Genomic DNA, 21782 nt, shown 5'->3' on the forward strand with positions numbered 1-21782 from the left:
GAGAAAGTATGTTGTTACCTACTTCTCCTGGGTCCGAGCTGCGTTTCTTGTTAACTCTAATGGTGCTTCTCATTTTCTGATGATTTTCCTCTTTGTTAAATACTTGTATTAAAGGATATTTTCATAATTCCAGCCAACCTGTTAGTCCAGGAATAAGCAGATAGTGAAATAGAGGGTGTCCCAGAAGTCTTGGTGCAATTTTAAGCTTTGATACAGTGTGCTTGGACACTCCAGGACACTGCCGCAGAAGTATGGATGCTACAGACGCAGGATGTCGCTTGAAGGTTTGCTTAGGTTTCTTCTAAACTCATTTGGTTTTGTAGATCTTGGATGTTGGGCTTTTAATTTGAATTTTTTGTTTCAGTCCCTCTTGAAGATGGCAAACAATAGGCTGAAACAAAGGATTAAAATTGAGAGCTTAATGTTTAGGATTTGCAGAGCTAGATGAGTTTGGAGGAAATTCAGGTGGACTCTCCGGTGATGTTTTGTAAGCTTGTAGCGTTTATATTTCTACAAGTATGGGAGCTTCGAATTGCACAAAGACTTCAGGAGGATATCTTGTATCTTTATAGACCTGGCCTCCTCTTTTTAAAATAGTCCTTTTCCTGGCTGGGCTGTTGATCTGCTTGAACAGGAAGTTTCTTTTTTCTAGGTTTGGTAAAGGAATAATGAACAATAGCATTAGTTCTCGGTAATAAACTGAAAGGAACTGGACCCTAGTAGTAGTGACAGGAAAGTAAGCGACATGAAACAGCTTTTCTGTTCTGCATGTTAACCTGGCTGTAGGTGTGTCACTTCAAGTTGTTACTTGAGGAAAGATAAATCTTAGGAACCCTTACCTCAGGCTTTTTAAAACACAGGGTACCACTTAGCCACCAGGAAGCCCATTAAAAGACAGGGAGGTCCAGTAATCAGTCTTTTAGGAAATTGGTAATGATGTCACCTAAACTTGAAACATTAAAAAAAAAAAAATGTTCTCAACTATGTAAAATCTTTCTCCTACCTTCTCAAACATAATCCTAGGAATTTTGCCTGTAAACAAAGCATTTCTGGGCTAGAAATACTTTCTCTCTTTATAGCAAGGCTTCACATTATATTGAGTGCCACAGGTTCCATCATTTTTAAAGGACAGAGACATAAATGATAAATAATGGATATAAAATATTACAGTCTACCACCTCAAAAAATATTGTTTATGGAGTTTGGAGATTCAAGTATCGATTGCAGTTTTATTTTGAAAAGAATGCTACAACTTGTGTGGCTTTTCTTCCTCATGTTTATATTAAAAGAAAAGCTAATAAACTCTATTTTAATTTAAAAAAAAAAGAATAGAGAAAATAGGAAAACACAGTTAATATACTTATGCACTGAACAGGCTGCCTTGTGCAGTGCTCTTGCCATAGCTGGGGTGACTATCATTACCATCAGGAGCCATTATCACAATAATAGTGATGTCCCATCATTTTCCCAACCCAAGGTCCATGAGGACAGGGACCATGTAGCACCCAGCACACATTAGCTCTCAGGAGGGATTAGTTGAATGAGTGAGTAAATGAATGAATTGTCCCACGCCTGCCGAGCCTGGACCTTCATGCTCTGCAGGAGACACACAGGTGTAGGTACTCAAAAAATATCATATTTTCATCATCAGGTAAGAAATAGGGCAAGGCAGAGAATACCAGGGAAAGAAACTCTCAGCAGCCTTATTAGCCAGAGTCTAGACCTATGTGCCTGTGGAGAGTTCTTCCTAGAGGAATCTAGATGACAGTTTGCAGATTTTGTCCAGTGAAGATCTCATGCGTGCCACAGCAACTCCTGCATGTCCTCAGAAAACATATGCTGACTCCTCACCTGATTAGTAATCTGATTTTGATCCTCTCTGCAGAGACTAAATGTCTGCCTTATTCAAGCAGTCACCTGGGAATATGCTCAGGGGGTTCTGGCTTTTTTTCATCCTTACATTTCTGCCCTCATCACCAGGTTCATCCCAAGCTTCTTTAGTCATTTATATTTATTCACACACTTAAGAGTGTTTATTGTGAACAATGGTTTGGAGTGGTCTCATTTATCATTTACCGTTGTCTTCAAGGAGGATCTGTACAACAGAGTCCTGCTTAACACATTTCCTCCATTTGTCAGAACTGGGGATTCTAGAGTTGACAGGTGGAGAGCTACCTACAGCTATGGGGTAGCGCTCTGAGTCCTAAGAGGATATTCTGCTGCTGTATAGTACAAGCAACACGGATAGATTGGAGGAGTGTTCTCATGCCAAGAGTGGAATTAGAAAAAGGACTCCTTGCCCTCAAGGAGTTGACAAAGGATACAAAGCAAAAGAAACAAGCAGACCTTTGGCACTTCTTATAGTCAACATGAAGTGACAAATGTATTTTATGGGGATTGTTGACAAAGGAAATATGCAAACAGCCAAACAATATAGTACATGAGATTCTGAGCCCAAGCAGCTTGGCCTCCCATCCCATCTCTTCATGCCAGTGGGATGTCTGACCCTTCTTTCCATCTCCTCTCCCTGTCCAGCCCACTGGACAGGCACTAACTATAGAAAGTATTTCTTCAGAGAAAAACCAAGGGCTGTGCAAAATTAGAAGGGCTAGGAAGTAGGAAAGCAAGATGAGGCTTCAACTCGGGGAGGAACAGAAAGACTCACCTCTTATCCAGAGGCTGTCCTGTCCACTTCCTTTCCCAGCCCCATTCCAAAAACATCTCTCCACATTTATTCAGGGATGCCTGTTGCCATGACTACTGGGAGACAGATGCTTTTTTAATATGTTATGTGAAGAGCTCTTCCAATTTGGAATCAGACCTGGAACAGGTGGCTATTTTTAGCCACATGCTAATACATGCTTTAGAAAAGTCAGCTCTTTGCCTTGTACTTAAGCATCACCTTTCTCCACACTCATCAGAAAGCCAACACCTGCCCTGGGCAGCTTGTGTCACTTCTGTCTTTGAGAGGGAGGGCCTGCCATCTCCAGGGCTGCTCTTAAGAGTGTTGATTCCCCACTTGATGCTCAGAATGGTGGCCACCACCTTGCTCAGGCACATTTGTCTCATCCTCCACTATGGGTCTCTATTTCCTGTGCCTAAGTCTGTGCTATTATTTATAAAATGATACTTTGAATTCCATGTCTGTCCCATGTATGTGTGAAGGCAGCCTGGTCTCATGATAAGAGTTGAAGACTTCCCCCACCCACCTGCAAGTTAGTTTGACATTGAAGTCCTTCAATGATGTGGCCTCAGTTATGTTCCTAAACTTACTTCTCAAATCTCTCAACTCCAAGCTTGAAATCCCTAGGGCATTCTTCAGTTGTGCAGGGTTCTCCCACTGGAAATTCTCTCATGGCTTTTAATTCCCATATGAAACTTGATATGCTCAAGAATTCCTCTGTGTGCCATCTCTCCTTCCCTCCTAGTTAAAAAAATACAAGCCTTTCCTCATTCCTGCAGGTTCTCACATTTCACAAGTGAATGTATAAGAGCTTGAAGCACTGCACACACCTCCTGGTGCTGTGTTATTTGGGCATTTCTTAGCTTCTTTATGACCACTGGAAGGTTTATGAAACCAGAGAGGGAAGTTTTTCTCCATGTTTACATCTCTAGTGGCTGATTCAATGTTTTGCCCATAGCAGAGCCTCAGGAAGTATTTGTGGAATGAAATTGCTATAGAAAAGTCTTCAGGCCATGTTTCTAGTATTACTTCTGCCACTGATCTTGAACATAAAACTTTCTAGGTCTCAGTTTCCATGCAACAAAAGAATGATAATGTATATTTCACTTCTCTCAAAACTTCATCATCAGAACCAAACTAGCTTTGTCTTATAAATGGTATCTTCTCACATAAAAACATATATCCCCCAGAAATAATAAAACAGAGGAGTGAGGAAATACCATAGTAATACTGGAACTCTTTAAACACTAGAGCTATAGAAAGTGCCAGAGCAGTTTGAGTAGACTACCCAAGAAGAGGAATAAGGAAAAGTAGGGGTGAGGTGGAGGACAAAGAGGAGGATGAGAGGGAAGGAGGAACAAGAAGGAGTATATAGGAGACCATAGTGTGGTCACAAGCCATACATAGTCCTCCAGGGACAGAGGGTGGCAGAGCAGAAACAGCTACTGGTAGGAAAGACTGCGTGGTCTTGAGAGGCAGCACTCAGATCCACTTTCTTGTTTGCTGGTCAGGACTTTGGAGATGGGGGTTTCTCAGTCGATAAGAAAGGAAATCAGGAGAAGGGCCCCCAGCCAAAGGAGAGAATCAGGCAGAGAGAAAGCCCAGAAATCTAAATGCTAGTGATAACCACAGATAATTTTGATTCAGAAATACTCTAGCCATTCTTTGAGAAACACTGAGCCAGATAAGACAAAGTAAATTTAAGAAGCATGTTGGTTAACTATTGATGGAACCAAGAACCCAGAAGTAGGAACTGGCAATAGAAATTAAAACATTGCATAAAGCCTGAGAAGCAAGGACGAGACAGACAAAGCAAATTTAAGAGGAAAAGAAAAAAATACCTGAAGGAGAAAAGACCTTAAATGCAAGTTTTGGTAAAGCAAGAGTGAAAGCAGATACATGGGGAACAAATGGCATAAGTATGAGGAAGGTAAAGAGAAATTTTTCCTGCATGTTGATTTTCATTTTTAAGGATTGAAGATGAATAGAGAAATTTATTATTTATCAAGTATGCTCCTGGATTCAAGGATGGCAATCACGCAGGGAAAGGTTTTCATTGAACCCTGGACTAGTAGACGCTGCTGACCCTGAGGCCTACAGAAATGATAACCAAGGAGAGAAATAGAGGAAATTTGAGACAGAATAGTCAATGAGATTCAAATGAGTAAGTGATGCCATGAGGATAAGTAATGAACAAATCAGATGGGCTAGAGCCCAAGAGGTCATCATGAACTCAGGGCAGTGATCTCAGGACCATGGATAGCTCTGTGCCTGCCCTGTGTCTGGAATAAGAGTGGCCTTTTAACCCATTGCTACCTTGATTGGCCTCACTGCCTGGGTCTCATTTTGGATGTTAAAAAGATCTGCTCACCCAGTTAAGGTTTAAGACTTCAGATCTAGGGAATAGTTGCTATCTAGCTGGTAGCCCAGAGAAGGCAATGGCAACCCACTCCAGTACTCTAGCCTGGAAAATCTCATGGACGGAGGAGCCTGGTAGGCTGTAGTCCATGGGGTCGCAAAGAGTCGGACACGACTGAGCAACTTCACTTTCATTTTCACTTTCATGCATTGGAGAAGGAAATGGCAACCCACTCCAGTGTTATTGCCTGGAGAATTCCAGGGATGGCGGAGCCTGGTGGGCTGCTGTCTATGGGGTCACACAGAGTCTGACACGACTGAAGTGACTTAGCAGCAGCAGCAGCAGCACCTGGTAGCCATTGATAACTCCATTCAGAGATAGTATAGGATGTAGAAAGAAAGAGTACCTTGGAACCAAAGACTAGGTTTTACTTCCAGCATTACTACTTGCTAGATGTGTGACTTCAGTGAAATCAAACTTGATAAAGCTCAGTTTTCTGTTCTGCAAAATAGGGTTCATAAGGTTTTCCCTACTTCCTATAAAGACCTATGTGCTCATCTGCTCAATCATGTCCAACTCTTTGCAGCCCCATAGACGGTAACCTCCCAAACTCTTCTGCGCATGGAATTTTCTAGGCAAGAATACCGGAGTGGAGTGCCATTTCCTACTCCAGGGAATCTTCCGACCCAGGGATTGAACCTGCATCTCTTGCATTGGTGGGTAGATTCTTTACCTCTGGCACCACCTGGGAAACCATAAGGACCTACAGGGAAAAGCAAATAAGATTATGATGCAAAACAATCTTAAACTGTAAAACCCTAGTTAAATATGTATAGTTGTTGTGATTATCTTCCTACAAAATGAATACAGAGGTTCCCTAGGAGCTCTACAGGGTCAGGAAACAGGGGTGTTAAGCTAAAGGTGTGTTAGAGCCCAGCATCTCCAAAGGTAGAGGTAAAGCTGAGAGAGGAATGTGGATTTTCAAAAGCTATGGGAGCTGGTTGGAAAAATGAATGAATGTGAAAGGAAGTAAAAGAGTGAAAGGGAAAGTAAAAGGACAGACTTGCAAATATTCATGGCTTTCTCAAAATGAGCAAAGTTGATTATTTTATATCAATTTACAAGTAATACCTGAAACAAGCTAAAATATCAAACAGGTGAAATAGATTTATTAGAAATTCAAACCCATTTCAACAATATCTCTGCAATATGTAAATACAAAAACACCTCTATAGCAAAACTGAATCTTTTTTTGTTATTTTAAAGCCTTTATTTTAACCTTATTACAAAAGTAATATATGATCATTATAGAAAAAAATCAGAAGAAATAAATAAATCCAAATGATTATATTAAAAATACTCTCAATCCTATCAACCCAAAGACAATCTTGCATTCTTCAAACTCTTCTGTACATTGTGAAGGAACTAAATTCAGTCACCTTTAAAAAAAAAAAATGGGCTCATCTTCATGCTGTTTCACAATGTGTCTTATTAAGTAACCATGTCAGGAATATATTGTCATATAGGTAACAATAAATAAATTTGAGCAGCAATTTAAATGGCTACATATAATATTTATTGTGTAAATATTCATACTTATTTTACTATTCCTTTATTTTTGGATAGTCTATTCCCAACATTTCCTTATTATATACTGTGATATAAGGAGTTCATGTTGAAACCTGTGGGTTCCAGTGACAAGTTAAGTTCTGCTCCCAGATTCCTTAAATGTTGACTGTGTATCTTTGGGAAAGTTAATCTCTTTAAGGCTCAGTTTCTTCATTTGTGGAATGAGTTTAATAATAGTATCTACACTAAAACCTCTTGTTAGAATTAAGTGAAATGATATATTTTAAATTCTTTGTACAATGCCTGGCACATAATAAGTACCTACTAATATGATGACTCTTTTGTTCAAGTCCTTACAGCAGATCTCTGTGTTCATCCTCAAATAAACTTCCAGAAATAGAATTTTTATCAAGGGAAGGACATATCTATTTCAGGACAATGCCATATTTTAAATAGAGAATAATTCAGTTGTCATGAAGGAAAGGGACAATCGGGTATTAAAAAATAATATATGGATATAAAGACTTCAGACTCATTGCTATTAAACTAAGAGTGAGCATATTCTAAAAGCAGTGATTCTATATCTTAGAAAATGTCTTACAGAAATAATTGCATGAATACATATGTACAAGTACGTTCACTGCAGTATTTTTTATGATAGCAAAAAAGCTGAAAGCAACCTGATGATCTCATTTTTAGGAGATTGATTAGATTATATTATGGTATGTCCATACAGTTGAATATTATGCAACCATTAAAAAAGGACAAGGTAAAACTACATATCTAACTTTGTATTGCATTCCTAATATAATCTTATGGGGGAATGTAGAGTGACAAAGGGGAAGCATAGCATGATCATAATCTATGTGATAATTTTTAGGGATGCAGAATTTAAGACTCATTAGTTACAAGTACTACCAATGGAACAAAGATAATAATAAAGGTATTTGAACACTTAAAGTGGTACAGTAGGTTCATTATCCTAGTAATCTGACATAAACTTACCAAAAGTGAGAAATAGCTCATAAAAAGGACAGGATAATCATGAAATAAATGTTATTACAAAACAAAAGCCATCTCTTTTAAAAAAAAAAAAAAAGCCATCTCTTTTCCAATCAATAGAAGTCTGGGTCTTAAAGCAGAAAAGATGCTTGAGAAGTTAGCTTATCCATCACTTTGTCTTTCAGTAAAGTATGTTTATCCCTTTATTAAAATGGAAAAGCAGAGATGCACAGAGCCAAGTGATTGACTCAAAGTCACATGGCTCAAGGAAGTGGGGTGATGACCAAAACTCTCTCTCCTGATCAAAATGGTATTCTCAAAATCTTGGAAACTTGGCAAGATCAAATAGAGCATATGCAAATTCCTATTGGAACAGGAAGAAAGTAGAACTATAAAAGGGATCATTAAGGGGAGAGGAGACTTGCTCCCTTTTCAAGATGCCATGAAGAAGTAGGACATGTTAAAAATAAATTTTAAAAATGCTCAAAGGGAGGCACCAAGCCAAGTGCTTTAAATAACAGAACAGCACTTCTCTTACTCAGGCATGATCGATGCAGAGGAATGATCAATGATCAATACAGGTTCCGCTGTAAAGGTGAAGAGGGAGAAACAGAAAGAGCAAAAATCAAAGAATGAATGAGGAAAGTTTCCATAAACATGGCCATGGAGATGAGTGACTATAGAGAAGGTTAGTCAAGAAAAAGGACACAGAGAAAGATGGAAAGTGACCCACCAGAAGGAGAGGTCCAGAAGGTAGCCTGCCTTCCAAGAGCCACTCAGGGATCAGCCCTGCGAGTGGTCACAGCAGACATCAGTGCTCAGGAAATCAGTGACCATCAGACCGATAAGAGGGGCCATGCCCCAGAGTTCTGTAACCTCACTGCTTGGGACCACACAATTTCCCACAGACGTAGTGAAGTATGGGAAAATGGGAAAATGACCAACAGGTGCAGCCAAGTGGTGTTAATGTACAGCTGGTGGAAGGGAAATCAATGGTTCAAGGAAGGAACACTGGTGAAAACCTGAGATAAATGCAGAATCTCACCAACCTTCCTATCCTTAGAGTTTCCAAGTCTCTGCTCTAGCTTAGCAGGCTTCTCCCCACTTCTCTGCCTGGAAGGGCCATCGGCAGCACTGTGCCTATCTTCAGTACATGGATTTTTCTCATTGTGCAAAGAGAAACAATGGATACCTCTCAAGTTAAAACCTATAAAGAAGACTATTTTGGAAAAGGAAACCCAAACCTCACTCCCCTGATACTCACAAATGCAGTAATCATCAACATAGGTAACTAAGGATTAGTTTAATGAGCATGCCCAATCTTAGTATCCACAGCTCTCCATCATGTCATACCTTCCCGAAGTACAACCAGGATTGGTCAGCCTGAATGTTATTTTGTGAATCTATTATTCTACACTATGCCTTGAGCCTAGCCTCAAAGGGGTCCCACTGGCCATCCTCCAAGGAGCCTCTAGTCCTCAAATTAACTCTTGCATGAGAGAAAAACTTCTCATCCTCATCTAAAGCTCACAGACCCTGTGTGAACCAAATGCTCTCTGCTTCAGGTCCAGAATTACCTGAGTTCTTCATTGCACAAATAGACAACTCCTTCCACATCCCCAGGCGCTTTAAGGGACCCTGTTCTCAGGGAATAGTTACTAAATTGTTTAAAAGTTTAGCACCCCTGCTCCTATATAAGCTAGTATTACAATGAATTTTTTAAAGAAAGGAGAAAAAAAAAAAAAAAGAAAATCAACTATGGCCTAAACAAATAGGAAGTTCACATTTCATGTACCGGAGACAAAGGGTTGGGGAAGCAGTTGCTCAGTCATTCCACTGGGGACACTTGGGCACCTTCTTCCCTTACCTCCAACTTGGCTTCCTGGCTTTCATCTTCTTGCTTGTTGCCTGAAGCCATGAGGTTGTAGCCTTGCATCCATGTTTAAGGCAAGAAGAAGGAAAAAAAAGTATGAAGGGCTTTCTGCTTACAAGTCTTTGTGCTTTCATTCAGGAAGCTAAGACTTCTCCAGTGGACTTACCTACATTTCTTTGACCAGACTGAATTATACGTCACCCTCAGTAGTGAGATAGCTCGAAAATGGAAAACTGTGTCTTTACACTGGGAAAACAACAAGAGAAGATAATTTAAAATGAATACTCATAAGCTACTGAATGATATCTGTCATGATTACTTCTTTGGTTCTTCAGCACCCAAGGGTTCCTAATCTTTTACATGTTCTCACCCCCTCCCCCAACCCACCCATCACTAAGGAAGAAAACCCAAAGTTTGTCCAGTTCAAAGTCCTTAGGATTTCTGGTTACTGTGCAGAGTTCCCTATCGGCCTGTGTGTGCCTCTCAGCACCACAGTCTGTTAAGCTGAAAAGACAGTTCGTCTGCCTGCCTATTCCTGATGTTCAGAGGTAAGGAAGAAAACAATAACCACAATAAAAACTCCAGCACAGCTCACAGAAAGGGAAAGTACCAAATGCACGTTGCACCATAGAATATATCAAATCCTACTGATCAGAAAAAGAGAAAACTTCCTCGCCTGGCAGTAAAGTAAAACCAATCTGGCAGGTCCTAGATCTGCTTTCTGGGAGGAAATTCCTTTTCCATTATTCCCAATTGTACTATCCCCACAAAAACTCTCTGTGGCAAAGACTATTCCCATTCTAAAGACAAGAAAACTGAGACACAGAGAATAATTTGACCATGGTCATATAGAACCAGGATCCAAGCTCAGACAATCAGATTGCAGGGTCCCTGGCTCTTTACCATCAAAGCTTTTGTAACATAACAGGAGTTCTTCCCGAAGGGTCCAGGAAGAGTTCTGGAAGCCGGTTCTACAACAGTGTGAAATATACTTAGCACTACTGAACTGGACACTTAAAAATGGTCAAGTGATAAATTTTATATTTGTATTTTATTGCTATTTTTGAAAACTCCACAGAAAGTGACAGGAAATTTTAAAAAAATTCAGAAAACTAAGATCATGACATCTGGTCCCATCACTTCATGGCAAATAGATGGGGAAACAGTGGAAACAGTGGCTGACTTTATTTTTCTGGGCTCCAAAATCACTGCAGATGGTGATTGCAGCCTTGAAATTAAAAGATGCTTACTCCTTGGACCAACCTAGACAGCATATTAAAAAGCAGAGACATTACTTTGTCCACAAAGGTCCATCTAGTCAAGGCTATGGTTTTTCCAGTGGTCATGTATGGATGTGAGAGTTGTACTATAAAGAAAGCTGAGCGCTGAAGAATTGATGCTTTTGAACTATGGTGTTGGAGAAGACTCTTGAGAGCCCCTTGGACTGCAAGGAGATCCAACCAGTCCATCCTAAAGGAGATCAATTCTGGGTGTTCATTGGTAGGACTGATGTTGAAGCTGAAACTGCAATACTTTGGCCACCTTGATGTGAAGAGCTGACTCATTGGAAAAGACCCTGATGCTGAGAAGGATTGAGGGTGGGAGGAGAAGGGGATGACAGAGGATGAGATGGTTGGATGGCATCACCGACTCAATGGACATGGGTTTGGGTAAATTCTTGGAGTTGATGATGGACAGGGAGGCCTGGTGTGCTGTGGTTCATAGGGTCGCAAAGAGTCAAACACGACTGAATGATTGAACTGAACTGAACTGAAACGGTATTATGCTAGGAATGTCTTATCAGTAATAATTGTGTTGGTTGGTCACATTTTAGTTACAAAAGCATTTTTACACTCTTTCCATTTGATCCTTACAACCATGTCGATTAATGGATATAGAAGATTTTTAGTATCCTCATTTTATGCACATGCCAAATGATACCAGAATGAACATCTGCCCAAGGAGGCAAAACCTGGAATTAAACATAGGTCTTGTGATTCCACAAGCAAGTGTTCCTCTCATGATACTGTGCTCCTAGTTAGTGAGGAAAGAGGGGAAAGTGCAATGGTGGGCTTAGAAAATGACATTTATAGGCATTTATGGCTGGGACTTCCCTGGTGGCTCAGAGGGTAAAGCATCTGCCTTCAATGCAGGAGACCTGGGTTCGATCCCTGGGTGGGGAAGATCCCCTGGAGAAGGAAATGGCAACCCACTCCAGTATTCTTGCCTGGAAAACCCCATGGATGGAGAAGCCTGGTGGGCTACAGTCCATGGAGTCACAAAGAGTAAGACACGACTGACTCCATTCACTTCACTATGCTGTGCCAGGCACGAGGTGCTATGGTACCCAAGCATCATTATCTCTTTAAGCCTCAACCATGTGAGGTCAGGCCTCCTAGTATCCTGATTTACAGTTATGGGATTGAGACTCAGAGAAGTTAAATAACTTTCCCAAGGTCACCTGGCTAGTAATGGAAGCGCTGTATATAAGACAATATGATGCTTAGGGGCAGAGGTGGCCACAGGGAGAGGATGTTGGCAGGAGGTGATTCAGCAGCACCCATTTTTGTGCCTCTAATTGCCCTCTGGTCAAGAAAGAATTTGAAGACAGTTGGTTAAACAAGTGTGGGAGGACGAGGTAAAGGGGTAAGCCACAGGTACAAAGAACAAGCCTTTTCCAAAGGTAAGTGGAAAAAGGAACAAAAGGCTTACAATCTTGGAGATGTAGACAGGAAAGCAAAATTGTAAAAACCAGTAATTACAGTGTCAAGTGAACTGGCCAGAGGAGGAAAGACTGCTTTAGGAAAAAAAACAGAGAAAAAGGTTAAAGGAATTTTTTTTTTTTTTTTTTTTTGCATGTGCTGCATTTATTAGAAAGTGAGAGACAATGTTTGTGGAAAATATGTGGGTTGGGTGGGGAGAATTATAAATACATCTGACATTAGCTAATTTTTAAACAATTTTAAATGCTGAGGGATCCAATGAGACAATGCATGGGAAATGCTTAAATTATAAAGTGTTATACAAAAGTAGAGTGGTACTTATTTTTATATGAGTGTATTTACAATACAACTGGAAAGTCGAAGAAAAGCCAGGCCAAGGGTCTGCACTGATGCTCCACCAGGCTCTGCCGGGCTCCCACTGCACTTGTCTTGCCCGCGAGGTCCCTCTTTATCTGGCTGAATTCCTGCTCTGCTTCACCTCTGGTGCTGAGTACTGATGTGGCCCAGCTGTTCAACAGCTGGCCCTCATTTACCCCAGGTGGTGGTATCTGAGGAATCAGTTGAGCAACGTCTCCACTATGTGTTGTTTGGGTTTTGCAAAATCCCATTGTGATCCTGAAAAACCCGAGTCATCTCACAGGACTCCCCCAAATTGGCTGGAAGAAACAAGCATGGTGTGTTGGAGAAGTGGGTTCTAGGAATGAAGACGGATGGGGAGAGAAGTCCTGGGAAGGAGGAGGCATCGTGCATTTGTAGGGAAAGGCACATTCTCCTTTCCTGAGGGTTTGCCATAGCTCTCTCACTGACCTTATTGATTTTAGGTGGGACTGATCACACTCCCCTTTACCCTTTCCTCATCTAACTCTGTGTCTCTCTTCTATCTTCCTGCCCCACTTTTCTTCTTTGCTTTTCATTATCATGCTTTCTTACTCTTTGCTCCTCTCCTTTTCCTTCTCTTGCTCTTTTCTTCTGGCCAATGAACATTTCCAGAGTAGATTATGTGGGGCTGAGAGGGAGGCTAGATTTGAGTTTTTTCAAAAGATGAACTATTCTTAAACCACATGCCACACTCAGACAGCCTCTCCTACCACCTGGAGAGTCAGGCTATGTGTGCAGAGTCCAGGGTAACAGAAGGGGTTTTGCAGGAGCCATAACTTCCTTCAAATAAAACCCATCAGTCTCCCTCCAAGAGAGCCTTCTGAGAGCCCCACACTGGGAGAGACTGTCCCGCAGCGAGGGAGTGTGTCTTCTGCCCCATCTTACCTAACACGCTAAGAATTGCTTGCTCCTGGGTCTGGGATCTGTTCTGCTGGTGAAGAGGCTGATCGTTCCGGAGACAGAAGGTTTAAAGGAGTGATTCTCAATATTTTGTTTCCAAGAGCCTCTGCCTAAACATTTGCTTTTAAAAGATTTGGTCTCCAGGCAATTAAATGACTTTTTTAAATGATCCATTAAGATGACTTTGTTTCTCCATGTTCTGATTAATCATAGATGGATGTGTTTGCCAGGCAGGCTTCTGAGGAGTACAGCACTAAGCGTCCCCACAAGAGCAGGTACAATGCAGCCCTGGGAGGCTCTAGCTGACATTTCAGTTGACCTTTGAGGTCTGATGACTGATAATGTGCTTCTCCCTCTTGGCTTCCTGAAACATTTGAACACCCTTTGAGACCTAAAACACCCAGTCTACCCTCCTGGGGAACAGTGCTTTGAGGTGCAGAAGATGATGGTTAAGGTGACAAATAAGGGGTGGGTGCACTCAGGACTAAGAAACCTGGCATTTGAAGAAACACTTAGGAAAGAATAAATGCCCCACGAATAGGGAGGGAGGAGTTCTGCCTGCGAGAGAAGAAAGGAGCTCTGGATGGGGGTGGATCCAGCTTTGATGGAGTTTGAAGTTCATGTCACTTGGGGGATCCTCTCAGAAGTAAAGGCTATACAATCACAAATGCAACAGTAGCTACTGGACTTTAAAGGGTTCTGCAGGTTTAGGTTTGCCAGCTCCCCAGAAAATCTGCTCTGGCCAGTAGACAGCTTCCCCATGGGGATCAGACTGCTCAGGTGACCCTGGGAGCAAATGTTATGTAATTCCTCTGAGGGGGGTCCCTGAATAGTAGAAAAGTTCAGAAACTTTTCTAAAACAGCTCTCATACCATCCTTTGGCCTCAGAGGCTATTGTGAGGCAGGAGAAGTGGCTGTGGACAGAATGCCCTTGGATTCATGTTGTTGTTTGTTGTTCAGTTGTTCAGTTGTGTCCAATTCTGCAACCCCATGGGCTGAAGGTTTGGAAGCGTGATTTCGGAGCCCAGGAAAATAAAAGTCTGTCACTATTTCCATTGTTGCCCCATCCATTTGCCATGAAATGATGGGACCGGATGCCATGATCTTAGTTTTTTAAATGTTGAGTTTTAAGCCAGCTTTTTCACTCTCCTCTTTCATCTTCATCAAGAGGCTCCTTAGTTCCTCTTCACTTTCTTCCTTTAGCTGGAATCATCTGCATATCTGGGGTTGTTGATATTTCTCCCAGCCATCTTGATTCTAGCTTATGCTTCATACAGCCCAGAATTTCTCATGATGTAATCTGCATATAAGTTAAATAAACAGGGTGACAATATACAGCATTGGCATTGTTGTTCAATCACTCAGTCGTGTCCAACTCTTTGTGACCCCATGGACTGCAACACACCAGACTTCCCTATCCTTCACTATCTCTCAGAATTTGCTCAAACTCATGTCCACTGAGTCAGTGATGCCATCCAACTATCTCATCCTCTGTTGCCCCCTTCTTCTCCTGTCCTCAGTCAGGGTCAACCAGGATCAGGGTCTTTTCCAATGAGTTGGCTCTTTCCATTAGGTGACCAAAGTACTGGAACTTCAGCTTCTGCATCAGTCCTTCAATGAATATTCAGGACTGATTTCCTTTAGGATTGACTGGTTTGGTTTCTTTGCTGTTCAAGGGACTCTCAGGAGTCTTCTCCAGCACCATAATTTGAAAGCATCAATCCTTCAGCTCTTAGCCTTCTTTACAGCACAACTCTCACATCAGTACATGACTACTGGAAAAACCACAACTTTCACTGTACAGACCTTTGTCAGCAAAGTAATGTCTCTGCTTTCTAACATGCTATCGATGTTTGTCATAGCTTTTCTTCCAAGGAGCCTAGAGTCTTTTAATTTGATGGCTGCAGTCACTGTCTATAGTGCTTTTGGAGCCCAAGAAAATAAAGTCTACAAAAAGTAGACTTTCCATTTTTTCACCATCTATTTGCTGAAGTGATGGGACCAGATGCCTTGATCTTAGTTTTTTGAATGCTGAGTTTCAAGCCAGCTTTTTCACTCTCCTCTTTCACCTTCATCAAGAGGCTCTTTAGCTCCTCTTTGATTTCTCCCATTAGAGTGGTATCATCTGCATATCTGAGGTTATTGATATTCCTCCCGGCAATCTTGATTCCAGTTTGTGCTTCATCCAGCCCAGCATTTCACATGATGTGCTCTGCATATAAGTTAAATAAAGCACGGTGAAAGTATCAGCCTTGGTGTACTCCTTTCCCAATCTGGAACCAGTCTGTTGTTCCATGTCCAGTTCTAACAATTGCTTCTTGACCTGAATATAGGTTTTTCAGGAGGCAGGTAAGGTGGAATGGTATTTCCATCTCTTGAGGAATTTTCCAGTTTGTGGTGATCCACACAGTCAAAGGCTTTGGCATAGTCAATGAAGCAGAAGTAGTTGTTTTTCTGGAATTCTCTTGCTTTCTCTGTGATCCAACAGATGTTGGTAATTTGATCTCTGATTCCTCTGCCTTTTCTAAATCCAGCTTGCACATCTGGAAATTCTCAGTTCATGTATTGCTAAAGCCTAGCTTGAAGGATTTTGAGCATTACCTTGCTAGCATGTGAAATGAGCGCTGTTGTATTGAACATTCTTTGGCACTGCCCTTCTTTGGGATTCATATAGACTTGCATTAAAATCTCTAACTCTGCCACTTACTAGCCATAAATGACTTCATTTTATTTCTCTATTTTTTTTAGCTGAGTGGCTTTAAGTTCATTTGAAAAAGGGGATAATAGCTTCTGCTAGAGGGAAAATCTTCTTGGAAAGATACATACTAGAATCTGTGTCAGGGACCAGGCTCATTAAAGAGTGTGTATCCCCTCTTACCCTAATCCTGAGTTTGTGTCTATGCCTGAAAATATACCTGGACTGGATTTTATTAATACGTGGGGCAGTTAAGTGTGTCCGAGTTGGACTTTTTGTAGACTCAAAAAAAAATGTGTACCATTGCCCCAGTAGCTACTCTCCTAAAGCACTGTTTGTACTGAAAGATTACTTATGACAACTCTATGAATATGATAAAACAAAACTTGTTGAATCACATACTTTAGATGAGTGAATTGTATCATAGGTGACAAACATCACAACAATATAGTTGTAAAAAAAAAAAAGAGAGAGATTATTTGTGAAGGTTAGTTTTCTGCTACCAGATTATTTGGTTGCAAAGAACCAATGAGAGGGAAACATCAGTCGTCATGCTTTTCTTGTCTTCATTTTCTCAGTCTTAATACTCCTTAAGATATCTATGACATTTGGGGGATAATTATGATTGCTCAAACAAGAATGCAAAGGGGGAAAAGACAATGTCTCTTTTTTAACTGACAAATAGTTTTGAAAACCAAATTGTTCTATTAATATTTATATGAGAGTTTTGTTGAAAGAGGAAAGGATCATGGTATCAAAGAGGGTATCCTTGAAGGGAACAGGGTGGAGAGTTTGTGCTCATCGTTGACTAGGAAGAAACTGACCACCCCACTTTAGCCCCTGCTCCCAGGGAAACCAGAGAAGTTCCCCGGGGTGGGGAGCCGCATAGGAGGGCGATGAGCAGAAGACCAGTGGCTAGGGTGGAGCAGGTGGTCCTGGCAGATTCAGGAAACAGGTGGAGTCAGCAGTGACCCAGTCAGTCTTTTCCACGGACGGGGGTGGAACACTTCCAAAGACCATGGCTGTAGGCCGCCACCAGCACTGAGATGTACACATCTATCGAGCGTGCTGATGAATAGCATGGATGCAAGTCATTGCCCTATAGCTGCCTGCTTGTCACCTGTGGATGTGGTAAGTGACACTTGTCCATACCCCAGGATTTTGCTGAGCCCTATCCCAACTGCCCCAATTGCCTGATGGTGCCACTTCCTTTTCAATGGCCCCAGGCCCAGAGAGGGCATCCTGTAGCATTGACCCAGCACATCCTGCAGGCAGAGCCCTGCCCCTCACTGTGTTCCAGCAGCAACTAAAGCTCCAAAGCCATGCATGGTCCTCCGCTGAGTGCTTCTCCTAAGCGTTCTGTGTGGGAGTCCTTGGTTATGGTTGAGTTCTTTTTATCTTTTTTTAAAGCTTAGCTCCTACTCTGTCCAATTCTTGCATCAGCCACTGCTCTGCTTCCTGGCACCAAATGTGAAGCATGAAGAACCCATTCAGCTCACTTTCTGAATCATTTGAGGCTTTCCAGACTCTCTAGCCTGGGGGTAGCCAAGAGTAGGAGGAGGCAGAGGAATGGACCCATATATGATTGTCACCTCTGAGTTTACTTCATCAGGAATGATTCCAGCTTGAATGAAAGAGTTGAAATGGAGGACAGGGAAGGCTAAGATTCTTGCTTTCTAAAAAGAGGAAGGCAGCATTCCCAGAGGGGAAAGGGAGAAGAAATCACTCAGTTTCTCCTAGAAGCCCCCACTCTGAGCAGTGCCCCTCCCCCAGAAAGCCTACAGAGGGAGTGTTGAGATTGAGATCAGGAAGATAAACAACTCAGCAGGGTTCCAGGCTGAGCCGAGTTCCATGTTGGCATTGAGGTCCAAGTCAGGCCCTGGCTTACCAAACTGAGCCAAGTCTTGAATTTTAAAATTATGGTGAGGCTTTGTTGTGATTACTTCCAGAGAAAGAGAAAGATGAAGGGAGGCAGGCTTGCTTAAAATGCTCTTTATTCACCTCAGAAAATGTCCCCTGATGTCAGAAAGGGATTGAGTTAAAAGCAAAATCCTGAAGGTACAACACCCTGGCTGAGAAAGCGTAGAGATGGAATACCTTAATGACAATTCATGTGCAGAGGATTTAGGGATGTTACCTGAGTGTCCAGAAGGAGTGTTGAAGCTTCAGAAGGGCATGTGCAATTCAGACCTGGAATTTTGTTAAAGGACTTGGAATAAGGAGATGGTTCCCTTTGTGCCCCTCACTAGTTGGACCATGTCTGAAATGCTGGGTTGAGTTTTGATAAAGGAGGCCTTCCAGCCGCAGACATCTTTAATCCATTGTCACTGCCAGCTGTTCCCATTGTCCCATCCTGGGCAGTATCCCCAGACCCAGGCTAATCCAGAGTGGTAGACATCTGCCAGCTATGCTTCCCCAGAATTCTTCTGGGAAATCACCTCTCCATCATTCTCTGCCTTACATAGTTAGACATCTATCCCTTTCCAGAAATGTGCACATGACCCAGTTCTGGGATTTTGTGTTAGAATTCTTAGGAAATACAAGTTCATTTTCAGCTGAATTTGAAGCTGAGAGGAGGTGAATGAAAGCTGCTAGAAGCTACCATTTAGGAACATCTGTCTGAGAGGAACATCAACTTAGAGCTGAGAGGTGAAGTCACCTGGGTTCAATAGTCCCTGAAGCAGAAGCTGCCCTCAGCACCAGTACTTTGCAGTTATAGGAATCTTTGTGCTTAAGACAAGATTAGTTGGATGTCTGGCCTTCCAAGCAAAGGAATCCTTATAATACAGACAAGGGATAGGTCAGCAGCTTTAGCCCTATCTTCTGTTGAAGCTCAGAGTAAATAAAAATTCTTGACTCAGACAGCTCCTCCAGCATCCCCCTCCCCAAGCCTCCCACATGTCAATCATATCCAGGCTTAGGGACTAGAGTTACCTTCAGTTGCAGGTGACTACTTCCTCCTTCCACATTATCCCAGTGGGTATCACTGGACTCTTTCTTTGACTTTGACCCTGTGGCCTAGACTTCCAGATTGTTCTGGATTCTCTGGTCTGGGACTCGTTTATTTGGACTTTTCAGAGGTGGTCTTTAGTTGGCCAGGGTCTGAATTTAGTGTGAACCTTGAGAAATCTTTGGTCAACCCTAAACTGCCTCCATAGATCCAGGTCCATTCTTTATCTTGGGAAGAAGGATCTTGAGCCATGGAGACTTCAATGTGCCTCAACGATAATTTTTAACTCCAGTGTGAATCAGACACACACCCAAAGGGAAACCCCAAAGAAGACTCACCAGTATGACAAGGAAACGGGAAACCAGGCTTAAAGTCAGATGCAAAGACCTTGTGGTACTTGGCCTGCGAAAGAGGTTAAAAGAGAAACATGATATCTTTCTGCAAATGTTTATAGGGCTATCGTATAAGACTATAGCCAATGAATGAATGTCTCAGGGAGGTGAATCCAAAGGAATTACTTTGGGTTATTTTTATGCACTTGAGAATTGCCCTTGACTTTAGCAAGAACATCTTTAACTTTCTTTTCATCTTTCAAATGCCAATCCCTGTGTCAGTGCATCAACACTAGTAGATGAATTCTTGGAAATGGCATCTGAGAATTGCCTGGAGAGGGTGGGGAAAGCATGGTGACCTTCATGGAGAACATTCACTACCCAGAGCTGGAGCAAACTCCTGGACCTTAGGAGTCTGGGAGTAAGAATCATTGCCCATGAGCCAACCTCAGTTCTAGGGAGTTGAAATATTTCTTCACTGAGGGACAAAGCAGGAGAGCCCTCTATGCTAAATCAGAAGGCAGCTATCTTCATAAGGCTGGTGGGAAACGGGGGCCCAAGTTTAATAATGGTAAATCTATCAAAACTAAATGGACATAGCTCACATCCTGTGGGCAATAAACATCCACAGGTGAAATTTTATGAGGTTTTAAAGGGAACTTTATGAGTTTTGAGGGAGCCTTAGTATAAACTGAAACCAGCCATGGAAAAACAATATAATGTGAACTGTGGAAAGCAATATCTGAAAATTCTGTCACTGTTACCAGACCAAAGAAATTGTTCAGGAATGGGAGAAAGATATGCTAACCTTCACATCTCTCCCACAATTTCTGGTGAGGTAGACTATCTCACCAGCAACATTTTTAAGTCTTTGAGAGCAGAGGCTATTGAAGATCTCTCATTTCCCATATACCACTTCATACAACATAGGTGCACATACGCATGAAATACTTCTAAGAGATGGGCAGTAACTTTTGTGAGTACTTCCATAGGAAGTCCCTACTATTCTGGGGACTTTGTATATCATAGGAAGGAAACTTGAACTCTGAGTGTTAAGAAGCTTTCCCAGGGTCACATAGTGAATAAATAGCTGAACCCTGATTCCAATCCGTGTCGGTCTGTCCCTGGAGCCCATGTCCTTTCAGCCACAGCCATGGTTGCCAGACTTGTGGATTTCATCAACCAATGCAGTTTCAAAAACACTCAAGAGAACCCCGACTGGGTTGCCAACATTTTATTGAGAGGCTATTGTTAAGAAGTGAAAAAGTTGGATTAACAATGGGCAAAAAGACAGGACATGATCTCAGAAGGAGAACAGATTGAACATTATGAAATGCTCCATGCCTTCATGTGCATCCATATGTGTGTGTGTATCTGTAAAAACGCTGTCATTAATGAGCACAAGACAGGCTCTTGGAACCACTACTCTTTGCCACACTTCACCTTCTTTAATCTTGTGGTATCTGGCACAAAGTGTCCTACACAAAGTAGGTACTTAAGACTTGCTACTAAGTGAGTGACATTATTTGCTCTTTTCTGTTTGGTCCTCTGGAAACACCTCCATGATACAGGTTCTCGGCAGCATCCCAGACTACCTTCACTTAGAACGTATGGTTTAGTAAAACCTGGGCTTTGCCACCACCTCCTCTCCCTCTCCTCCCTACGGCTGCAAGATTTCTCCTTTTGGCAGATTCTCTCAATACAACTTCATTTCTTTTCACTGAAGAGATTCCATCACTACCCTCTCTGGCCTAGACTCTCACCCTCAGAGATTCTTTAAGAAGTGGGGTCAAGGAGGTCTGTCCATCCCTCAGAGGTGGACACCTCAGTCTGGGGGTTTCAAGAGTTCCATTCTCTTGTCTGGGTTCTTCCACTTAGGGAAATCTCTTCTCTTCTTTGGACCTCAGTTTTTTTCATGTACAAAATGAGGGGGACTGGGCCAAAACATCTTACAGGGTACTTCCAATCTTGGCAATCCACACCTCTCTTCCATCTGGCTGATTGCAGCTCCTTCCACATCAGGGTTCCTTTTGTTTGAGAAAATCTGGAATTTGGGGATGGATTCAATGACAAGTTGGCTCTTGAAGAAGGGTCTGTAATATGATCATGCAGCTGTTTAGTGATTCTACATGAGTGTACGATCACTTCAGGGTGGAATGTCAAAGTTTACCAGACATTATCTTGGACCAGTTCTCCTTTTTCCATGAGGCCAAGTCATTATCCTCAAAAGCATTACTAATTGTGCACATCCACCAGATGCTGGAAGGCCCTCGCTGGAAGCAGAGGACCCTTGCCGGGGGTCAGCCACCTCATTCTGC

The 21782-nt window shown here is 42.0% G+C and overlaps 1 long non-coding RNA gene across 1 annotated transcript; it reads right to left on the reverse strand.

The window, feature by feature from the left end:
• Positions 1-45: 45 nt before the first annotated feature.
• Positions 46-21518, reverse strand: LOC133065495 (uncharacterized). The gene is made up of 5 exons (XR_009694899.1): positions 21418-21518; positions 19471-19534; positions 9653-9732; positions 9481-9542; positions 46-648 (listed from the first exon to the last, which is right to left on the reverse strand). It is a non-coding gene; the product is annotated as an uncharacterized LOC133065495 (long non-coding RNA).
• Between the last annotated feature and the right edge of the window lie 264 nt (positions 21519-21782).

This window comes from Dama dama, chromosome 11 (genome assembly GCF_033118175.1).
Source record: "Dama dama isolate Ldn47 chromosome 11, ASM3311817v1, whole genome shotgun sequence".
In the NCBI taxonomy this organism is placed as follows: Eukaryota; Metazoa; Chordata; class Mammalia; order Artiodactyla; family Cervidae; genus Dama; species Dama dama.